This window comes from Heterocephalus glaber, unplaced genomic scaffold (genome assembly GCF_053883595.1).
Source record: "Heterocephalus glaber isolate CG9 unplaced genomic scaffold, H.glaber_assembly_v1.0 deba00001531, whole genome shotgun sequence".
Lineage (NCBI taxonomy): Eukaryota > Metazoa > Chordata > Mammalia > Rodentia > Bathyergidae > Heterocephalus > Heterocephalus glaber.
The window spans coordinates 3853373-3870231 of NW_028258329.1; positions in this window are offsets into that span (position 1 = coordinate 3853373).

Genomic DNA, 16859 nt, shown 5'->3' on the forward strand with positions numbered 1-16859 from the left:
ATAAAATAAAGAACCTGAATGGCTGCTTTTTTTGTTGTTTTTTGGTACCCGGGATCGAACTCAGGTCCTTGTACTTGCACAGCAGGCAGCAAAACCACTGAGCTAAATCCCCGGCCCTGAATGGCTCCTTTTTGCCTCTTGAAAGAGAATGAAAGTATTCTAACTATATTGTTTAGGGTTTACGCTTTTAATGAATTACTCTGAATCTATAATATCTCATTTAGGATCGAAATACCCTATAGGCTGTTGAGCAGCTCCCTGATCTTGTAGAAACACTCCCAAAGCCATGCCTCGCCTTTTATTAACATACAGACTGAAACAGTGTCCTGTAGTTAGGCACTTAGAAGGGCTCGTTTGAGCTTCTGGAATGTGGTCTGGAAATGAAGTTCCCAGGTGTCTGTCTCTTGGATTTTGCTATACGCTAATAGAGGGGTCACGGAATCTCATTATATATGTCCTGCCTATAATTCCTAGGACTGTCCTTAGCTGTTTTAGAGTCTTGGGCTGTGGGAAGGAAAGAATTGGTTTAATTCTTTCTTCCCCCAGTCTTTGGGTTCTCTTAGACATAATAAGGCCTAAATATTTTACCTCAAGGCTGCAAACTTGTGCCTTAGATCTAGAAACATTATAACCTCTGTCTGTTAGAAAATTCAGCAGAGCAAATGTCTTGGCTAGAAAGCTCTTCTGAGGGGGCACATAACAGCCTACCATCTACATATTGCAAGACTGTGACTTGGGAAAAACTATAGCATTTCCTTTTATCAAGTCAGGATCTAGGGATGTCCTCATATTTTTCCTGATAAATAGTTGGCAATTTAAAATAATTGAAGGGCTTAGTTCTCATCTTTCTTAGACCTTCAAGAACACATGCCTGAAAATGTCTTCTATTTAATCTCCTATCTGATTGGCAGGCCAGTGGGGGCTTGTGTAGGAACTGCTTGTGTTCCAGTAGGACCCAGTTGTTCCCCTGGTTGCCTGTGTTTTGAGCTTCCAAAATTAAGATAACGTTTGTCCCTACATGTAGTAGTAGCTTGTGATACTGCTTGTCTCTCATTAGAAATCCATGTTTGATTTAAGAGCAACATTACACCTTTCTAATCTAGTCCATAGGTCTGAGTAAATTCTTCAAAAGATCTCAATGCATCAGGATCATCTGAAAACTTTCTTAGGCCTCATTTACTCTGTCTTAGATCACTGAGAGAAAAAGACACATGAACACATGTAGTCCCATATTTGCCACTTAATTCCTGCAAGGGATGTTGTCTTTGAGGGACATGAACAACTTAGCTCAGGATGGATATAGCCTCAGAGATTAATCAAGGCTGGCCTAGATATTCCACCGTCAGCACCTGCTGGTTAGGGCGAGGAGTAGCCTCAGGCTTAGATGTACTGAATGCCTAAAGGTGAGGTGTCTCTCATTTTTCTATGGCCCACATTTACATTTGAACACAAGCAAGAATTCCTAATGTAAAGCAAATCTCAACATAAGATGGTTTTGACCATTTTCTCTTTTACAGTATAATTCTAATTGTGAGATAGCATCGTAGTACTTTCCTCTGTGTACTTGGCTTTAGGGGGTAGGCACAACACACATGGGTGTAGAAATAATACATTCCAAAGGAATAAGAGGTTCGGATATGGAACTTCTAATCTGAAACAAGAGAAACAAATATGGCATCACATAAGTCTCTGCTTGATTCCTGTGACCCCTAGGGTGTCTCCCAAGGTTTATACCACTCCAGGGTAGGTAGCTACTATCTGGAGAGAGAACCAGAAAATAAAACTGGACTGGACTATCTACCCTTTACCAGCACGCAATCTTAGCTTCCTCATGGAATTCATATCCCTACTCCACTAGGTACTCTCAAAGCACAAGTTACAATTGACTTCAGCCATAACAATCATGTTTAGAGAAGAAAGTATTGCTAGCACACCAAGAGATTTAAACCACTGCTGTCTAGTTCCTTGAGAGAGAGGAAAGTAAGGCAACAGTCAAATTCGGGCACTTTTCCTTCAAAAGAGATCACCTCCAGAGATGGTGAGTCAGAGATTCTGCTCTGGGCCCTAGGGCAGAGAAAGCTCTGAGAAACTCCTGCTGTCTATCCAGTCTTTTAGGCAACTTTTATTAGCAAAACAAGGCTACTCTTTCAAGGTCCATTTTAAATTCACTAAGTATTTGAAACTCATAGGTCCTCCTAGCAGCCACAATCTACATAGTAAAGGCACTCTTATCAACCTCCTACACACACACATGCATGAAGGAAGAGAAAGGTTGACTGAAAAAGTCCCATATTTTATTTAGCATGTAAAAACACAAATAGAAGTTACTGATTGTTATTTTCCCTAGTGTAAGACAAAACAGTTGTTGCGAGTTGCCTTAGTCTGACCTGGAAGGAGGAGCGGTCTGACTACAAGGGATCCTGAAATGAACTCACAACAAGTTGGAGAATAGTTTAAGGGGAGTTTCTAACTCACTAGCAGAGAGAAAAAGTCCAAATAAAGCTCAAGCTGGTTAAACATCCCAAAATCACCATACAGCACTCTGTAAGTCCACAACCTATCAGCAAAGGTATTTTTCCTACACATATAAATGATAAAGACTATGCCTGGGGGAGGAAAGTTTCAGGTAGTTTTTAATCTATCAAAGATTTAGTTTTTTATATTTGTCTAGAGGTCTGCCTTATTAGTAATAGAGAAAGCAGTCCAAGCTTGAGAAAGGGCTCTGACGGGATCGCTTCAGATCACTCTGAGACTGAGGATATCTGGTGATCACCGACAGAGTTCCCCTTTCACCTCACTGAGGAGTCCAGATTAGGGACAAGATGTGGAGATTTTTTATGCTGATTCCCCAGACGGGAGGATGGGAGCTTTTTTTTTTTGGAAGCTAGCTTCTTCTGAGGGACCTTTGGGTATCCACCAGAGAGTAGTCTCAGCTATGACCCCTCAGTTTCTGCTAATTCCACAAAATCAGAGATCTGTCTCCGAAAGGAACCCAATTGCCTATCTGGTCAACATTCTACCCACCATTGGGATCAAGGAAGTGGGGATTCACTAGAGGGCAACTGGAGAAACCTGTCCTCTGCTTTGAAGGCAATTACTAGCTGGCAGAGTAACCATTGTTTGGCATTCTATAAGGGACAGATAAAAGTCTGAACTGTCTCTATCTGAGATGATTTCATAAGAGACCCATTTTACAACATTTTTAAGCAACTAAGTCCAAATAGAACATATTCAAAACAAGAATAAAAGGTAATTTTAACGAAAGACAATGCATAAGAAAAACAAGAAATTTGCAAACATTTAAAATACAACTTAAAATTAAGACACTTTTGAAACAAAGGCCAGAATTTATGAAACAAAAACCGGAATCTATGAAACTAATGTCGAGAGCCTATGAAACAAAAGTTACAATCTATAAAGCAAAGAGACCAAAGTTAGAACTTACAAAACAAAAGCAAACTCTCACCTCTGACCAGTACTCTCGGTGGAAGACCTCCAAAATGATATAAGGGGAAGAGATGTAACTCCCAAACCTACTAGATATCCAAAACATGAGTTCGTGTTCTCTAAAATCGAAGGATGAATTCTAGGAACAATGGGGATTAAGAGTAAGAAAACTTTATTGGGAGAAAGAAAGCTTCTACCTGAGAGAGACAGAAGGGGGACCAGAAAGTGGGTTGCCCACTCACCCCACTTTTCAAAGATATTTTATACAGCACAGCCATGTTGTGAGCTGGGTACAAAGTGGGACAAAGCTATAAGACCCAATGGAAGTTTACAGGTGGGCATGAGGTGGGACAAATCCATGACCAACCAATAAGATTACAAGTACAATCACCCAGGTAATATTGATTAAATGGGGATCAAATGGGATGACAAATCCATACAAGGAATTTCCCATTTAGAATATCAATCACTGCTGTCTATCTCTAGGGGAAGTAGTGCCTCTTCCTTTTATAATGCTAACCAGTGAATGTGCCTCAATTGTTCTCCATGTGGGTTCCTTGCTGTATTGGCTCCTGGGGGGCTGGTCCTGTCTAACTGCACACAAGATATCTAATTAACTTACCTATCTAGAACATTATGTACAACTGGATGGTAGAGCCTCCTCATGGAGCAGGATGGAAGGTTTTGGCCCACATGTCTGCCTGTGTAGGAGGTGTGTGGGACATATCAGACCTCCCAATGGAAGGCAGAAGAACGAAGCTTAAATACTGGCCATTGAACCAGGTTCTGGCAGGACCAATTTAGGGCCCTAGGATTACGGAGCCTGATCAGAGGCAGGCAGGAGCGAGGGGAGTACTTACTTTCCCCTGGAACAAGATCAAATATGGAGCCCAGCTCAGAGCTGACAGCATGGGCTCGGTGGGGAACAGGAGTACCAGGAGCCCACAGCGGATCAGAGGCCTCTCCAGAAGCTGAGGTCTCTGCATGCAGCCCTTTCTCTACTTTCTCTCTGTCTGGGCTGAGTGGGTCACTTGTGGCTATGCTTTACCCCAGCTGGAGATCTGCAGACCCCAGCATGAACCAAAAAAACAGAGAGATGGACCCTGGGCTGCCAAGATTGGGGATAGGATTCTAGATCAATCCACCCCAAAATAGTGCCATAAAATTGAAAAAAAAAAATCTGTCTTGCTGATGATTCTAGGAGTTGACTCAGCTCAGTTGGTTGTGGTTTGGGGTTCCTCAGGCAGTTGCAGTCAGATGGTGACTGGGGCTGTATCACCTCGAAGCCATCCTTGTCCATGTGTGCTCATGCAGGCAGTAAGCTCAGACAGCTGGGACTGGAATAGCTGGGGCTCCTTAGCTCCCTCCCTCCCTCCCTCCCACCCCCTTCCTCTTCCCTCCTTTCGTTGCTTCCTCAGCGCCTCCCTGCAATGGTGGGGCACCTCCTCACTGGATGCTTTAAAGCTCCTCAGTGTCAGCCCTAAGAGGGACAGGAGAACTGCAGGACAATAGCTTGGCCCAGCACCGTGCTCCTTCCTTTCCTAACAGAAACCATCCATTCACAAGGGTATTTCATTCTGCATTGCTACTGGTAGTCGAAAACCTCGCCTTTCCAGAAACCCAGAGCCATGGCAGAATTGCTAGCTGGAGCAATAGATTAGGTCTAAGAAGCCGGGGTAGAAGCGGGGGTCACGGCGCAGAGGATTTGGGATTGGGAGTCTGGAACTGGGATGGGAGAGAAGCATTGCTGGGGGAGAGCAGTGAGGGTTTAAGAGGACTGGGGTTTAGTAAACAGTTTTATTGCTGGTTAAAAAACATTCCCCCGTCTTACATGGTTTTTCTTTTTTAAAGCAAGAGTGAAAACCTAGACTGTGGTTGTTATTGACTGAATGTTGGCATTGCCCCCAAATTCGTGTGTTGACGCCCTAACCACCACTGTGACTGCATTTGGAGATAGGACCTCACAGCCGAGGTAATGAGGTGGAGCCTCGTGGGGAGGCTGGAAGCCTTGTAAGAAGAGGAAGAGGAAGATACGCCAGAGCCCGCCTGCCCCTGCCCTCCCCCAGCACCAACAGAAAGGCTACGTGAGGACACGCTGAGAAGGCAGCACCTGCAAGTCACAGTGAAAAGCTCTCCAGGAACCAACACGCTGCCACCTTGATCTTAGGTTTCCAGCCTCCAGGACAGCGAAAATAATTTCTACCGTTAGAGCCACTCTGCTGGCACTCACCCTTTAGTATGGCGGCCGCGGCAGATCAGACAATTGTCGGTTGCACTTTATGCTTTTTCAGCCAGTGTTTCTTGGCCAGTCGCTTCCTGCTGAGATGGGGAGAAGCTGTTGGGTGGGACGAGGGTGCTGGCGAATGCCGGGCTGACACGCACAGGCTCCAGGCTGTCTTGGAGACCTGCCTCTGGTGGTTTGACAACCTCTGGCTCGGCAAAACAGCAGAGTCCCGCAGAGGCAGAAGTGTCAGCCTTGGTCAAAGGGAGCAGGGCTGCACACAGGGCTGGAGTGTTGTGACCACCAGGTGCCCCAGGCTTGGGGCCCAAGGCCCGTCTTCGTGCTCATCAAACAGTGGACTGGAGGAGGCGCTTGAAAATGTCCACAACGAGCCCAGGCTTGGAGGTCAGGCCCCAGCGCCCATCTGCCCGTGCCTCAGCCCTGGCTCCCCCACTTATAAATTGTGGGGCACAGGAGAATCCTTTCCAACGCTCCGAGCCTCAGTCTCCTCGTGTGTGATGTGGGAAATGCCAACTATCGCACCCTGGAGGTGTTGTGAGGATCCAAGGAGCGAGGCTACGCGAATCGCTGGGCACAGGGCCTGGCAGATTGAGAACCAGGAGCTCGCTGCTAAGTTGTCAGAGCCTTGGGAATGAATACAAAGGAGGGAAAGGACAGGTTTCTCTCCACCTCTTCTATTTTAAAAGTACTCTTGCTTGAGTACACCACAGTAGAGGCTGCCAACTCGAACACTTGCAGGGTGGGGGTCGCGCCAGCCAAGGGCAGCCGTAGGGGCTCCGCCTGGAGCTGAGCCCGTGCCCTCCAGCCCCCGGCGGCCAGTGGGAAGGGCAAATCTTCCAGTTTTTCTTGACAGGCTAGAAAGCTGATTTTCTCTAAGATAACTTTCAATTATTTATTTATTTGGTACCAGGGATCAAACTCGGGACCTTGTGCTTGGAAGGCAAGCAGCAGAACCACTGAGCTAAATCCCCGGACCTTCTGTGCCAGTCTGCTATCTGCTCTGGCCCCCAGTGTAAGTTCGTGGACCTCAAGTGCCAGCCACATTCCATACCTCAGAGGCAGACCCTAGGGAGTGGCTGGGCCCGCTGCCCTGGCCCTGAGTCACTGGCACCTGGGTGTCAGACCAGACATACAATGGAGCTTTAAAGGGGCGAGGAGAGCTCTCTGCTTTCCTCCTCCACCATCCGCAGTCACCTGGGAGACTGGCCTCTCCTCTCCTGCCTGCTTCTCCTGCCTCTTCTCTCCTGGCTGCTGCCTTTGTAGATGCTCAAAACACTCATCAGACAAGCAGTTGTTTGTCACATGTGACTGGGATCAGGTGACCGCCCGCCCACCCACCTTCCCTCGGTCACCTAGCAGCATCACCATGGGTCACTTTAGTTGTGGCAGGGGTCACCAGACACAGATGAGGGATTTCACTAAGGAGCCTCACTGTGGCCAAGGCCATATCAAGTGCAGAGGGACCCTGACTGGCTCAGGGTCACCAACAACAGAACGATTGTTTGGCTTATTAAATGCAATAATGAGTTTACAATTTATATTTGTCACCTACAAAGTTCTGGATGGAGTAGACATCGTTTAGAATCCTAACTTAGGATGGTTTGATTTACAGTCAAGATTTTTTTCTTGTTTGGCTTTTGATGGTCCAAAAGTGGTATGCTGACCACAGCGCCTCGTCAGCCAGGCAAGCAGGAAGGAAGCAGCCAGCGCCGTTCAGGACACTGCCTTCCTGAGCTATCAGCTTCTGCAGCTTGGAACATTCAATGAATTTTTAACATTAATTTTTAAGTAATACATAAAAACTGCATAGTCACAGAGTAGCACATGATGTTTCAATATCCATATACATTGTATAATGTTTAGATCAGGTTAAACAGATCACCCTAAAACCTTACTTCTTCCTGGTAAGAATGTTCAAAATTCTTTCTTCCAGCACGTTGAAGTTTGTAGTATATAATTGTTGTTATAGTCACCCTGTGCTACAATAGCACGCACAAACTTACTCCTAACTGAAACTTAGTACAGTGCACTTTTAACTCCTGCTATTTTTAACTCATGGTGAGTTTGGGGGCACATAAGCCCCTTCTAAACTGAGCAGATTGGGTATTTGCTTTCTCAGCATGGCAACGAGGGAGACAGTCTTGGGAAGAGTCTCAGGACCTGCGTCCTCACCTGCAAGCTCCCGGTCACTTTCCAGGAGCATCTCTGCACCTCCCCGGAGGACAGGGTCCTCACCCGTGCAATGAGGTGTCAACACGATGGTGTCTGGCACTCCTCTGAGATCCAAGACGGCAGCACTGTGCTGCTGATGCTGCCCCAGTAAAGTGGTAAAGCTGTGGTTGGTGGCATCTTAAGGACCTAAACATGCAGACATTCCTTCACTGAAGTGCAGAGGACACAGCCCCCAAATGAGCAGGGGCTACCAGAGGCCCCCTGAGACGAGGCGAGAAGGACACAACAGGCAAGTGATCACGGAGGCTTTGTCACTGCCAAGCTGCAGCCCCTCGGTCTACAGTACACGTGTGTGATGGGAACCATATGTCGTGTGAAACTGACACAGCTGATATGAAGGCAGCATCCACTTTCCAGGTGAGGGAAGTGACATCCAAAACAACACAAGGATGACATAGGGAGTCAGAAGTGCTGCCAGACCTGGCCAAGTTCCGCGTTCTCACGATGTAGTCATCCAAGGCTGGGAGGAGGAGATGATTTGGAAAGTCTCCCTTCCTTCGCTGACCTACTTCTGGTCTTAAAACCACATTCCTAGATGGCTACCTCCTTTTTTCCAAAGCAAATCTCGCAGGAAGGGTGGATGCTTTAACTGTCTGCCCCTCACATCCTACTGAGAATAAAATCACTTGGTATTCGCCCACGGCTGAGCAATGAGGGTGTGTAGGAGAGGAGATGCTGTTGAAGTAGGAATTGCCCTCCACGGGCCCAGCAGCAGTGTGCTGTGGGAATGCATGGACACATACAAAAAACAAACTGCTCACCGTGCTCCCTCATATAAGGACTCAAGGGAATTGCACACTGTGAGAGGCCAAACGGTGCCACCTCACAATTCATAGGTTGAAGCTCTGACCCCTAGTATCTCTGAATATGACTGTATTTGGAGATGGGGCCTTACTTTTCTTTTTGAGACAAGGTCTCACTGTGTAGCCCAGGCAAGCCTCAAACTCACAGCAATCCTCCTGCCTCAGCCTACCGAGTGCTGGGATTACAGCTGTGTGCCACTCTCCCTACCTGAGATGGGCCCTTTAAAGAAGTGGCTGCATTAAACTAAGGTCATAGGGTGGGTTGTGATCTAGTCTAACTGGACTCAGGAGAAGAGGAGGTGCTACAGTTGGGATCTCAAATGTCTCCCAAAGACTCATGTCTTGAAGCTTTGGTCTTTGCCTTGGTGCTCTTGGGAAGTGATTGGACCAGGAAGAGGTGGGTGTAGTTGGAGGTCTTCTAGTTACAGGGGATGCCCTTGAAGGGGATCATGGGACCTGCCTTTCCCAAGGGGAAAAGGCTGCATTAATTCACTACATGCTGCACTGTGATGAGCTGCCTCACCACAGGATAAAAGCAACAGGGCCAGCTCACCACGGACTGAACCCTTCAAAACTGTGAAGGCCTTTTCTCTTTATGCATTGATTATCTCAGATATTTATTACAGTAACAAAAATCCAACTAACACAGAATGGTCAGATACACAGTGAGACACCAAGGGGTGCACATCCAGAGGAAAGATTGTGAACAGGCAGCACGACAGTGGCCACCTGCAAGCCAGGGAGAGAGGCTGCAGAGGAACCAAACCTGTCAATCCCTTGATCCCAAACTTCCAGTCCCCATAAACTAAGAAAATAAATTTCTATAAAGCCACCCACTCTGTGGTATTTTGTTACGGAAACCCTAGCAAACTGATTCATGTACCAACAAAATCCATCTCTTCTGATTAAGTGGAAACTGGGCTTCCATTGTTGTTGCGGATGCCTGGAGCTCAGATCTCAGCGGTTAGTTCTAGTGACTGTTTCCTGAAGAGAGAGTCCATACATTTTGGGCACATGCTACCTGCCCGGTAGAAGCAGCTGAGGGGCACCCAGGAGCAGGGGCCATGATGAGCCTTCTGTGGGATGAGATGGTCTTCTCGGTGGAAAACTGCCTCTGCCACAACGCATCACTGACCAGCAGAGAAAGTGTCCATGGACCCAGCGTAGAGATCCAGCCCCTGCCTATCCTGTTCCACGTGCGGGTTCATGGTTGACTTCATCTATGACCAAAAGCAAAGAGGTGGGATCAGGAAACCGCACACTGAAGCATTCTTGGAGCCCTGTGGGAGGAAGTCACCAGGACTGGTGTATCTGCTCTGCACTCCAACCCAATAGCCCGGCCGACGGCAGGACCAGCCTCAAGCTCAAACTGGGCAACAACCCATCCAACCCTGTAGGGTGTTGAGAGGAGTTTGCATCTTTCCCCATCCTTCTCTCTAGATTCCCACAGCCCAGAAGGCTTCACTCTATGGATGATGTCTGAAGAGAAAATGCGACCAGGAGGGCCAAATTCTAGAATATCCCATTGCAGACATGCATGTGCTCCAAGGTACCAAGACTGCCCTTCCTCACTTGTCCTTCACCCTGGGAGGGCTCAGCTGCAGGAAGTCCTACAAGGGGCTCAGACTCACATGAGTAGCACAGTCACAAGGGACAGCTAGACTGCCCACACGCAGGGCAGCCCATGAGCAGCAGCACCCTAACTGGTCCGGTCCAGTGGTTGTGTGGCCTTGAACATGGCTCCTGCTCCAAAGCCTGGCTGGTTCCTGGCTGTTTTCCAAGCTTGGTCCTCCATTTTGGCCACCAGATGTTCTTCTAGCAAAGGCCCTTTCTGCTGAGCCAGCCTAGTTGTTTAAGCTGCTTTCCCCAGGCTCTAGTTACTGCTCCCGTATCCAGGACAGGAGGCCCTAAGAACCAAGTGCTTTACTGAGGCCTATGAAGTCTCCAAGCAATGGATCAGGGTGCCATCTTCCAACCAGTGGGAGCAAAACCCTTGGGCGCTCCAGAGGTTAAAGGGGCCTGGGGGTCAAGGTCCTCTAGTCCACATAGCCCCATCCCAGTGTCAGGACCCCAGTCCTCCCCAGCTGAACCCTGATTTTTGCTTGGCCTACTCAGGAAGGAGAGGGATTTCACACAAAAGGAACTTCACAACCTGACCAAAGCAGGTTGTGAGAATATGCTTGGAAGTCAGTCCTGAGGGTGCTGGGTCAGTGGCAACACAAGGGAGATTTGTTGATATGAGGACATTCAACTACAACCCAGATTTAGCATCCTGGAAGACGTCCTAGGATGATTCCAATGTGCTTTTAGGATGGTTCTTAGAAGAAAGTAATGACTCACTTTTTAAAGAGAACAGCAATGAAGAAGCAGAGTTAGAGCATCCCAGACAGACTGTGGAGGGTAGGATCTAAAGTCCGGGAGAAGGAGCCCCAAGAACTCTAGGGAATGAGAACAGCCATCATGTGACTATGTCCCTGAGGACACTTGCCTAGGGGATAAGGAGAGCACTCCTAAAGGAGCACTGGCCAGGTTGAACCCAGCGTGGCTGTCCTGTCCACCCGTTCTGCAGGGCTGACGGTAGCAGATTCTGCCACAGAGCAGGGCTCCCTGGCAGCAGTGGGGTGATGAGACCCTTTTGTACTGTTTATTTGTATCAGCCCATGTTTATAGCAAGTAGTGATCGTGTTCCTGTGGGGAGGTGACACATGTACCTAACACACCTCCACTCTTTGACCTCTCCTTCTGCTCCCCTCCTCCTCCCTTTCCTTCCACCTCTTGGTCCTCTTCCCCTTTGCAAAAGATCTGTCTCCCTGTTTCCTATTATCTACCTTTTATTTGCCTGGGCAATTTAGAAAGACTTTGTCTCAAATTTTAAAACAAAGAGGGCTGGGGGTGTAGCTCAGTGATAGAGCACTTGCCTAGTGTCTGCAAGGTTCTGGATTCAACACCCAGTAGTTAAATAAATAAGTAAATAAAGTATAATTACACATTAATATATACCATGAATACTGAATGTATAAAACTCTGAACTCAGTGTCTTTAACTTCCACCTAGAAAGAACAGGATCTTCAAACCCTTGAACTCTATATAAATTAGGCTTGGCATCTCTATCTTCTTGCCTAGAACTTTAACTCTGATTTGGTTTTGTTAGCCCCACTAGACATTATTCATACTGATTTATACAATCAAGGGTCGATTTTATCTACCTCGCAAGGCATTTCTTTGGACTGCATTTCTTCTGCTGCTGAAAGCCTTCCTCTGGGATCACATCCCTTCTCCCTGAAATACAACTTTCAGAATCCTCTTCAGGAGAAGACACCTGGAAACAGACTCTCTTGGTCTTTATTTCATCCTCGTCTTGAAAGAGCTTTTCGCTGGGTACAAAGTTCGACCTCAGCCGTTACTTTCAACCTCTAACAGCTTCAAATCACTTCCCTCTCTTCAATCACTGCTATTGAAGTACCCAGTGCAGGTGCCCCTGGCTCAGTCCCCAACTTCAGCCTCACCCAGGAGTGCCAGCCTGGGTGTGCCCAGGGCCTGTACTCTGGCTCCGCCTTGGTGCCCTTGACCCTTCTTGACTGTCCCTTAAGGCCAAAAGGGCTTCGTTGGCCGTCGCCTTCCATTCCTTTTAGTGCCTGCTTTTCAGAGGCCAGCCTGGCAGCTCTTCACTATCTCACCAGTTCTTTGGAGATTTTAAGAGAATATTTTTAATGTGTCTCCAACATGCTCATTGTTTTCAGCAGGAGGATTGGTCTGAAGAACGTAGCTCCTGTCCCAGGCAGGAGTCCAGATGACGGGCCTCACATTTTGTGTTCCCTTTCTCTGGCCCTATATCAGATGCATATTTTGATGTTGTCATTTATGGGAGTTTCTTTTTTTCTTCACAGAATCTTTTTTCCAAAGTCATGCGCACATAGTAGTCAAACAAGTACGGCAGAAAAGAAAAGAAGATCTCTCCTGGTCAAACCATGGGCGGGGAGCCCGGAACTCTCTTGGCCTGATCTGCTCAAATCTGCCTTGAGCTCCTTGAAGAAAGCCTGCAGAGCCCTGGGCCACAGTGTGAGAATTATTAACCTAAAACTTATTAATCAGCATCAATTCACCACGGGTGATAGCCTAAGAAATTCTAAAGGTCAATGTAAAGTGTCCATCCTGCTCCGTTGGGGTTAGGGGAAGAGTCTGATGTCAGGGATTTTCTGATTTGGGCAAGCGGCCTGTGGTGCTGTGGGAGGGAAATTCTAACACCCATAGCAACGCGTAGCAACCACTGGGTGCTATGCATGGTCATGCAGGTTGCACTTGATTCACCGGCTCCAGTCCAGGATGCAAGTGGTCGTGAAGTCTAGTCCCTGGCCTGCATTCGGTTGGGTTAGTTCCCCTTTTTTTCTAGTTCACACAAAGGTTCTAAAGGCAGCAGTGGCCTGATGAGCAGGATGAAATATGATGATAGTCCCTCCCCCACCTTTCTGAGCTTAGTCCCTGCACACACTGGGCCTCTTTAGGACCTTGCAGACATAGTCGCTTCAATTTTGAAAGGGTGCTTTCCATGGGGCTCCCGAGTTTTCTGGTCTAGAAAGGAACCTCGCCGTGGAACACACACAGACTGATGTCTGCCTTATGAACTTTAGCTTCTCATGCTACGGGGTCAAGTCTAACTCAGCCTATGTGAACCCAATGGGATTCAAGGAAGGGACGACCTGGTCATGGGTCCCAGAACTCGTGGGATGCTTTTAAGAAATTCTTTGAGCTTTCTTTAGTCCAGGCCTCCTGCCCTACCTGGTGTCCTCCTAGCCTCCACTGCCAGCTGGAGTCCAGTCCTAAGTTTCCCTCCACCCCTGTTCCCACTGTCCCAGGGAGAAAGCTCAGGACACAAGCAAGCCAGCCATCAAGGGGATATGGCGGTTGCCAGCTGGGCTTCTGGCTCCCCCTCGGCCTCCAGGCCCATGGGAGCTGGCAGGCGGAGTGATGGGAAGACACACATTGTTTGGGGGCGTTGCGGATACAGTACGAATTATTTTTAGTAAATTGTTCTGTCTTAGTGAAAAAACCTGAAAGATAGTGTTGATAATCATCCTTATTTTAGTCCCACAGATGGTGCTGCTATAATTAGACGCTTGTTTCTGGGTGATTCTACTGTTCCTATAAGAAGACACCTTGCCTGGTGCAGAAACGCATCACTGAAGTTTGCCTTTATTTTTCAATTTGGGCCACAATCTCTTACTCTTTACCCTCATGTATTAGCAGCATCTGTGGGGGAAAGTGAATGATTCATGTGTCTCTCGAGCTAATATGAGCTTGGACATAAATGGGAGGCCTTGGCCCTCTTTGTTCTCGGATCCTAGTGCCAATTGGAATTACCCGCTGCTGCCATTCTCCTCCTCCACAGAGGTGCTTCCTGGGCCCCCAGCCAAGCCAGGCTCCCTGTAATCTCATCTTACCCTGAGCCTTCTCTGCTATCAGTGTTTTCCACTTGTAATTATGTATTTATCTGTGTGATGCTTAGACTCATGCCTGTTTCATCTCCTGTACCATACGCTTGCTCCACAGAGAAGGAAGGGGGCTTAAGAAGGGAACATCTGTGAGATGCAAAAGCCCATGGGAAAGCCACCATGGGGGTGGGAATCGAGGGACCCAGAGTCTCCAGCTCTCTTCCCAGGTCCCACACTGGACTCCGTGTCATGAGTCACACTGTGGCCAGTATGGCGCCTGTCTCTGGGAGCGCACATTTCTCATCCCACAAATGGAATTAATAGAACATGCTGAATGAATGGAAAAGAGATAGCAGGAGACTCTGTTATGGTTTAGATTTGAAATGTCCACCAAAATTCATGCACTAAAAGCTTGGTTGCTAGAGAATGGGCTTGGGGGAAACAACTGGATCAAGAGGCTCTGACTTCATCAAGTTGATTAATACACTGATGAGATCATAATTTGATGGTACTTTGAGGAAGTGATGGAAATGAGGTGCAGCCCAGCTGAAGGGAGCAGACCATGGGGGTGTGGGCTTAGGGACTCTACTTGGTTCCCAGTCCCTGGTAAGCAGCTTTCCTCCATCATGCCTGTTCATTATGATGCTTCTGCCTTGCCGCAGACCTAAAAGCAATGGAGCCATCTGACCATGGACTGAAACTTCCAAATTCATGAGCCAAAATAAACCTTTCCTCCTTTAAATTGACTTTCTTAAGTATTTTGCCCCAGCAGTGGATGGCTGACCAACATACACTCTATTAGGGAGATGTCAATGAGATAGGAACTGAACTAGTGAAGCCAAAGATTCTATTATTAAAATTAGGATGGGGGGGCAGGGATTTAGTTCAGTGGTTCTGGCGCCTGCCTTGCAAGTGCAGGGTCCTGAGCTCAAATCCCAGTACCAAAAAAAAAAAATTAGGATGGGGAGGGTATACACAGAAGAAATGGAATTTCACTGGGACTCCCAGTGCTGAGAGTGGGTATATCTTCAGAACTCATCCAAGCCACAGCCTGAAGCGCAGTATCTCACACAGTAAGTTCTACCACTGAGAAAGCCAGCCTTTAAGAGGGTCTCCAACCATCTCATCTCCTGGCCTTCACACCTTTGCATAATTCTCCGCACAGTACCCTGGACCAGTGGAAGTGTATTAGTCAGCTTCCCATCACTATCACAAGATATTTGGCGTAGTCAGTTTATAAAGAGAAAGGGTTTATTTGGCAGCACAGTTTTAGAGATTTCAGTTCATGATCGCTTGGCTTGAAAGCACGTCCCCCAGTCCGAGTCCTGTCTTCAGAGGCTGCTGTCCTGGTCACCAGCTCCCCTGCAACATCCAGAGAATCCTCGAGGCTCAGGACAATCAGCCAAGCTCTTCCCAGATTTCTGACCTCAGAGACCATGTGAGCCTTGCATGTTTGCTGTCTTCAGTTGTTAATTTTTGATAATCAGTAAATTTTACACACCAGCCCTCTGTTCCTCCCTCCCTTGAAGATAGCCCTCTGGCCTCGCCCAGCAGGGGCCACCAGCGGGGGCCCACACAGATCTAAACAGAAGAAAAGGCAAGGCTGTAGCCTCTAGGGTACAAATAAGCCTGGAGACCAGACAGTCCCATAGCTCTGTCCCCTGGCTTGGGACAGAAACTTGACTTGTTCTGCTCTGCCATGTGGGTTTAGCCTCCTTTCTTGGTGGGGAGGGGGGTCCCTCACCCAGCCTCCTGTCTTCTCCAGCCGTCCAACCCTCCCTCAACGGGGCCATGCCCAACTTGCCTCTTCAACTTATCCAAGGACCAGGACTTTCTTTGACTAGGCATGATTGCACTTGCGGCTGGTATTCTTTGGATAGTCCTTTCCCACCAACAAATAATGACTGTCGTAATTGGACAACATTTCCTGCAGAAGACAGGAGGGCCCCGCTGGCTCTTCACACCCAGATTTCTGCCTCCAGGACACTCACTGGACCGCAACTTCTTTCATTTGTTAAATACCCAAGTCTCTCAGGGCCCGCTGGACCCCTGAGCTGCCCACTCCTGTACCCACAGCCTCTTCTGCCTGCCGCACAGCAGCAAAAGCAGAATGCAAACAGTGGAAACTTCCTTTCCTTTTCCAGTTATGTTTTTAGTTTTAGAAGAATGATCCATGCACACATAGCATGTACAGTCCAAATCCTTCAGGTTTACAGTGCCTGCTGGCTTCTCTCTCTCCCTCCCTCCCTCTCTCTCTTTCTCCCTCCCTGGCCCTGTCTGTCTCTCTCTCTTCTCCCTCTCTCTCTGTCTCTCTCTCTCTTTCATTCCATAGTCTGAGAGACTGGAAAGGACATAACTTTCATTTTTCAAAAACTTTGCTTCTGAAACAATAAGGACATATAACTATTTTTACCTATTATATTTTGGTATTAACTGTGACTATTATAATAGTGAAGGATTTGACAATTATAGTGCACGGTATTTTCACTTCAATGTTATCATCCTAATATATCTTTGTATCCCAATTTTTGGCTAAATTAATAGCATTTACATGACTAGGACTGTGAAATCATGTTCACTGTAGAGCCAGATAGTGTGTGGTAGGCATGGTCCCTTTTCAAACTCACTCCTACCTCCTGTGCCGAGCTAAATGTTTCCTTCATCATTCACTTAGTTTTCAATGTCCTGATGGACACAGTGGACCCT